The sequence below is a fragment of the Electrophorus electricus genome, chromosome 2 (assembly GCF_041902795.1).
Source record: "Electrophorus electricus isolate QZ-2024a chromosome 2, ASM4190279v1, whole genome shotgun sequence".
Classification (NCBI taxonomy): Eukaryota; Metazoa; Chordata; class Actinopteri; order Gymnotiformes; family Gymnotidae; genus Electrophorus; species Electrophorus electricus.
The window spans coordinates 13,274,519-13,281,214 of NC_137498.1; positions in this window are offsets into that span (position 1 = coordinate 13,274,519).

Below are 6,696 nucleotides of genomic sequence, written 5' to 3' on the forward strand. Positions count from 1 at the left end.
ATATCGTACAGAGAACTTCACACTGAGACCTGTTATAATTGTGAACTTGTATAGAAATATATGTGTGTGTGTGTGTGTGTGTGTGTGTGTGTGTGTGTGTGTGTGTGTATTAATGTTTATATTTTCTCTGCAGGATGATGTAATGTACTCCACTCTAGTGCACAGTAACACAACCAGAACAGCAAAGGTCGAAGACACTGCAGATAAAAGAGAATATACCACCATCAAACTTAACTAATACACACACACACACACACAGTGTCATTAATTCTACATAGTTTTCCTTTGTTATTCATTTAAATTTCAAATAAACAAATAAACAAAAGATCTGAATGAACTCAGTGTGTTTTTTTGGTTACTGATAGTTTCCTGGCAATTTTCTTACACACGGCTTCAAAGTGTTTAACGACCAATCCAAGCACACGGTGTAGTTTAGCACAAGAAGAGGCTTCGCACATGTCTATGATGATGGTGTAGGACACAGCATGGGCCGATGAAGGTAGTGGATGCAGTGTGGAGAGGTGATGTCATTGGTGGGCGGAGTTTGATAAATGCTAATGTATTATCTGCACACTGCTTATGTCTGTTTAACATGGAGATTATGTAGGTATGGCAGATGCTGGAGTCTCAGTTAGAAACTCCATAAGTTTATAGCTAACTTTATGTACGTTTGTTTTGTGAAATTCATAGAATGGTGAATGTCCACAGTGGTGGTGGAGTTCTGGGTGTAGAGTTGTCAGTGTGTGCTGGGAGGTCAGTGGTGTTTTCAGTTTGTGTTTTCTCTTCACTGTGCTTCATCTCACTGAAGGTGAGTGTGAAATTCTCTCTTAATGCTGAGTGATATGAAACTACATTTTATATGAAACTGTACATTTATGTGTGAGTCGGTGAGTCTTTCTCATCTTTCCTCTCATCAAAATTTGATTCAATGTTTGCTTCACAAATAATCATTGATCACTCCTGCATTTTGTGACTTAATTTTAAATACACAATAAAGCTTCAAAAGGATTATCCTGATTATCTTAATTTACTGTTATATGTTTCTGCAGGCTGCACTCTGGTAAAGAGTAGAAGAACATTACATATCCGAGCACATGTAGGAGACTCAGTACAGCTGCCCTTTTCCTGCACTGAACCACACAGCAGACCTGAGAGTTGTTTTGTGAAATTCATAGAATGGTGAATGATTAGTTTTCTTTGAGCTGTTAGTCACAGTTTCAGTTCCCACTGCTTCAACAAGTGATGGCTGCAGAGCTCCATTTTTTAAGGCCTGCTTTTGTGATGCGAGGAGGTAAAGCAGGATGTGAGGAAGAGTCATGTTACACACAACAAACATTTATTGTGATACACAAAAGACATCTAAGTGGTTAGCAGGCTAACCGGGTTTAAACATCGACAACACTTATACTCAGACACAAGACTTACATGCATATACATGCATACTAATGATACGCAATAAGTAGCAGGTGTGAAACACAGGGAGGGCATAGCCATATGGATAAACACACACACACGTTTGGGGGGAGGGGCCGTACCATGACAGCTTTCCTAACAAAGGTTCACCAACCCCAGGAAGGAGGCAGGACGCAGGAAGTGTTTATCTGGGCAAACCAAGAATTAGCTAACTAACATTAGTGTAGTTCAAATCACTTGCAGATTTACAATGAACCCACTTACACAAATATGGTAGTCAGAAAATGTAAACTGTGCACAAAAACTGTAAACTGTAAACTTGTACAGCACTTTCTTAAACCCAGTTTATAAAGAGCTTTACAGGGAATAGAATGAATAATAAAGCTTACACATGCCGTAATCAAAGCTAAAGGTGGCCCAATGAAATATTAGAGTGTGTGACCTTTTTTTTGTTCAGGCAGTGTATTTTCTCAATGATTCTTGAAACTTGGTGCTCAAACAACCAGAGCTGAAATCTAAATGTCTTTATATGCCTCATGTCAGCCACAATTCCAGGGTGTTTATACTCTAATAGAAACACCTAGTACAGTTAGAAAGTACAGCCTATCTGTTGCCATGAATATTTTGTGTTAGAGATCCACTATTTTATCACTGGTCAGTTTCTGACCACATGACCCAGGCACCTTGGACTAAATATGGGGAGATTAAAATAAAGCACAAACAGAACATCATATTTTATTTCTGAGTGTTTCAGGTCTGTGATCTATTAGTGTTGCATCAGTGGGTTCAGATTCATATTTTAGATGAGAATAGCATTCCATATTTGTCTAGTTGATTGTATTTTTATTCATAGTACAATAGTTATTGGTACAGACCAGTCACTAAGGGTAGTCAACATTTCATGCATTCTATAAATATACAAGAGGTTGGTTTACCTGTTACTTGGAGTTTGACCTCTATAAGATGATGACTGCTGATGCTACACCTGTACTGTCCCCCGTCCTCTTTAGTCAGACCAGATATGAATAGAGAGAAATTTCCTGGAGCAGTAACCAGCTGAATTCTATCAGTGTAACGGTTTGTCTGGTCAGTTGACTAGATGACTTTAGATTCTTTATAAAAAAAAATAATAAAAAAACTCCATCTGACAGTCTTTGGCTCGGCCAGCAGTTCAGTTTAAGATCTTCATCAGTTTTATTAAAATATGAATGGATTATAAAAATCTTGTATTTGTATTTGCACATAATCATTCAAGGTTACCCAGCACTAAATCCTCCACTAGGTGGTGCTACTGAGAAAGAAATACAGTAGGGATACTGTGACGGTGGCATTTTGCATCAGTGACAATGTGTATCCTTGTTAAACCTTCGCTGATTTATTACTTTTGTTTTTTAATGCCTTATCTTATTTTCACAAAATATTAAATGTATTACTGCACAAAATCACACTACCAATGAGCATTCATCTTTGACTTTTTGATATGAAGCATTATCTAGTGCTCGAGTCACCTGTTCTTGCACTGCTCTGTCACTGGGTTTTAATATTACAGACGAGTGCAGCACATCAGAGCGATCCTGGAGAAACGCTGGCATGTGAACTCATGCAGGGTTTAACCTTAAAGAGCAGCTCTGACCCAGACAGAGTGAGACACTGACGCTTCAAATCAGAACCTTTAACCTTTTAATCCTTTAAATCATTTTACTCAAAGTAGACTACAAAATATTTTTTAAATAATGCTATAAGGTATTACAAGTGCCCATAAAGACTTGATGGATGCAAAATGTTCTGAACATTCATAATGCGTTAAGTGCTTTGTATGAAAGGTCTTCTCTTTTCTTATTTATAATTTGCTATGTCTATTTATAATCACTTAATCATGTAAATTGCCTTTTACTTTAAATTATTAATTCCTTTAATGTTTCTTTTAATTTTGCATTGTATTATTTAAATTGTTCAACTTTCATTTATATTTCTTTTTATTTTTTGCAAATAAGATGAGAGATCTCAGGATGTAATAAGCTTTATTATTCATTCTATTCCCTGTAAAGCTCTTTATAAACTGGGTTTAAGAAAGTGCTGTACAAGTTTACAGTTTACAGTTTTTGTGCACAGTTTACATTTTCTGACTACCATATTTGTGTAAGTGGGTTCATTGTAAATCTGCAAGTGATTTGAACTACACTAATGTTATAACTCTAATTCTTGGTTTGCCCAGATAAACACTTCCTGCGTCCTGCCTCCTTCCTGGGGTTGGTGAACCTTTGTTAGGAAAGCTGTCATGGTACGGCCCCTCCCCCCAAACGTGTGTGTGTGTGTTTATCCATATGGCTATGCCCTCCCTGTGTTTCACACCTGCTCCTTATTGTGTGTCATTAGTATGCATGTATATAAGTCTTGTGTCTGAGTATAAGTGTTGTTGATGTTTAAACCCAGTTAGCCTGCTAACCACTTAGATGTCTTTTGTGTATCACAATAAATGTTTGTTGTGTGTAACATGACTCTTCCACACATCCTGCTTTACCTCCTCGCATCACAAAAGCAGGCCTTAAAAAATGGAGCTCTGCAGCCATCACTTGTTGAAGCAGTGTGAACTGAAACTGTGACTAACAGCTCAAAGAAAACTAATCATTCACCATTCTATGAATTTCACAAAACAACTCTTAGGTCTGCTGTGTGGTTCAATGCAGGAAAAGGGCAGCTGTACTGAGTCTCCTACATGTGCTCGGATATGTAATGTTCTTCTACTCTTTACCAGAGTGCAGCCTGCAGAAACATATAAATTAAACAGTAAATTAAGGTAATCAGGATAATCCTTTTGAAGCTTTATTGTGTATTTAAAATTAAGTCACAAAATGCAGGAGTGACCAATGATTATTTGTGAAGCAAACATTGAATCAAATTTTGTTGAGAGGAAAGACGAGAAAGACTCACCGACTCACACATAAATGTACAGTTTCATATAAAATGTAGTTTCATATCACTCAGCATTAAGAGAGAATTTCACACTCACCTTCAGTGAGATGAAGCACAGTGAAGAGAAAACACAAACTGAAAACACCACTGACCTCCCAGCACACACTGACAACTCTACACCCAGAACTCCACCACCACTGTGGACACACACTGACTCCAGAACTCTCTCAGCAGTACTTCAGTCCAACAGACCCTAATGTCCACCCAGCAGAGAGGAACTGGGAACAAATGAGCTTGGCCAGACCTCTTCTGTTCTTTAATGTTCTCATCAGCAATTTCACAAAACCAAACACATTATTGTTTATTTAATGTTTATTTAATGACATTTTGCACTATATTGGACTGTTTGCACTTGTGTAGCATGTTGTCTGTTGCACTGTTGTTTTTATGTTGCACCATGGTCCTGGAGGAACATTGTCTCGTTTTTGTTGTGTACTTGTATATAGCTGAAATGACAATAAAACCTCTTGAACTTGTTACGTGGGTCCTGAGAAGACTTGCTGTTACTCTGTTATAACTTCACTTCACAGCGCACACACCCACTCTGACCCAGCTGCTGTCCCTGTGAAATGCACATGCATGGTGTGGCCACAGGGTGGGGCTGTTTCCTGCACAAACCTGTTTCCTACTCACACTGTGTTTTCTCTGTTTAGACTGACAGACTAGAAAGCACACACAGGCTTTCGCTGGTAGTTCATAAACATGATTTGCTAGGGGTTCACACATTTTTCCCAAATTTCCAAATACAAATATTGTCAATATTGTCAAAGTACAAAAATCTAGCATCTAGCTTTCTCTGAAACATCAGTGTCACTGGAGTGAATGTGACATTGTTCCTCAGAATCCCTGCTGAGTCAATCAGTGATTGACTGATTAAACCATGAAGTTCAGAGCTGGATCACAGCAGAACTTAAAGCCCATGAATCTCAAAAAGTAGCATGGTCGTGTGTGTGTGTGTGTGTGTGTGTGTATACATCTGTATCTCCAGCAGATGACTCCTCCTAATCCCATCAACAGCAGTAAACCCCCCACACCAGCTAAGATGACATGACGTGTGTATACTGGAGAATTGTCTGCATTTCCTGCATGTGGGAATGTAGGAAGCAGAATTAAAATATGATATATTATTTGTCACTTTTAATATTATATTGTATGATTTTTATAACAAGCATTCAATATAAATGTTTTTTTGGCACAAAAACAAAGAGGATGGAGCATGAATGAGTCTCTGTATCTCTACAATCTGAAATTACAAATTTTGGCATTATACTTGATTGAGAGTTGATAATATTAATATTGATTATTATTGATAATATTATTAGTAATTAATAAAAGGTGATATTGTCAATGTCATTAAGACTACATTTGTAGTCCTTTAACCATTTTCAGATGTTATTGTAGTAGTAGGTTTAGAATGAAGCTGTTGGACTTGTTTTGTCAGTGTGCACTGGAGTGAATGTGACATTGTTCCTCAGAATCCCTGCTGAGTCAATCAGTGATTGACTGATTAAACCATGAAGTTCAGAGCTGGATCACAGCAGAACTTAAAGCCCATGAATCTCAAAAAGTAGCATGGTCGTGTGTGTGTGTGTGTGTGTGTGTGCTGTCCAGCCTTCCTGATCAAGTGTGTAGTGACCAAGAGCTGAATCATACACAGACTAACCAAGTGAAGAATAAATAAACAGAAATAAACAAGTGAACACATTTCCAATCATTACTAATAACCACCTGAGAAATAAATATAACTTCTTCAGATATTATTTATACATATATGAAGAAGATTCCAAGTTCCACATCCTGAAAAGCACCTTACTTTTAAGAGATCTTCACAGTCCATTTAGGCATCACTGTTTGGTACAACAGGACAAAAGCAACAAACACAACTGGCACATCTGGGTGATGCTGTTGAATGTGCATGTTCATGTGTTTTAGCACACACACCCTACAACACCAACACACTGTCCTCATCCACCACTCAGGTCGCTGGGAAACTTTCCCACACAGGTGATTTGAAAGAAACAGGTCATAGTGTTAACAATTCAGTAAATGTCGCTAACGAGTTTGAGCTACATTTACCCTCGCATGTTGCTAACTTGCTAATAGATTACAGCTTAAGGTTTGGAGTGGAAATCGCAGATGTGAAGTTTGATTCCACATTATGTTCATCAGCCTTCACACTTAGGCTACCGTGTACTCTCCGTATGACTGCGTACAGTGAACTGTAATGTGTATGGGGTGATTTGGGATGAAAACACATACCATTACACTCCTAATATTTATATTTTAGTATAACTATATAGGTAATAATGT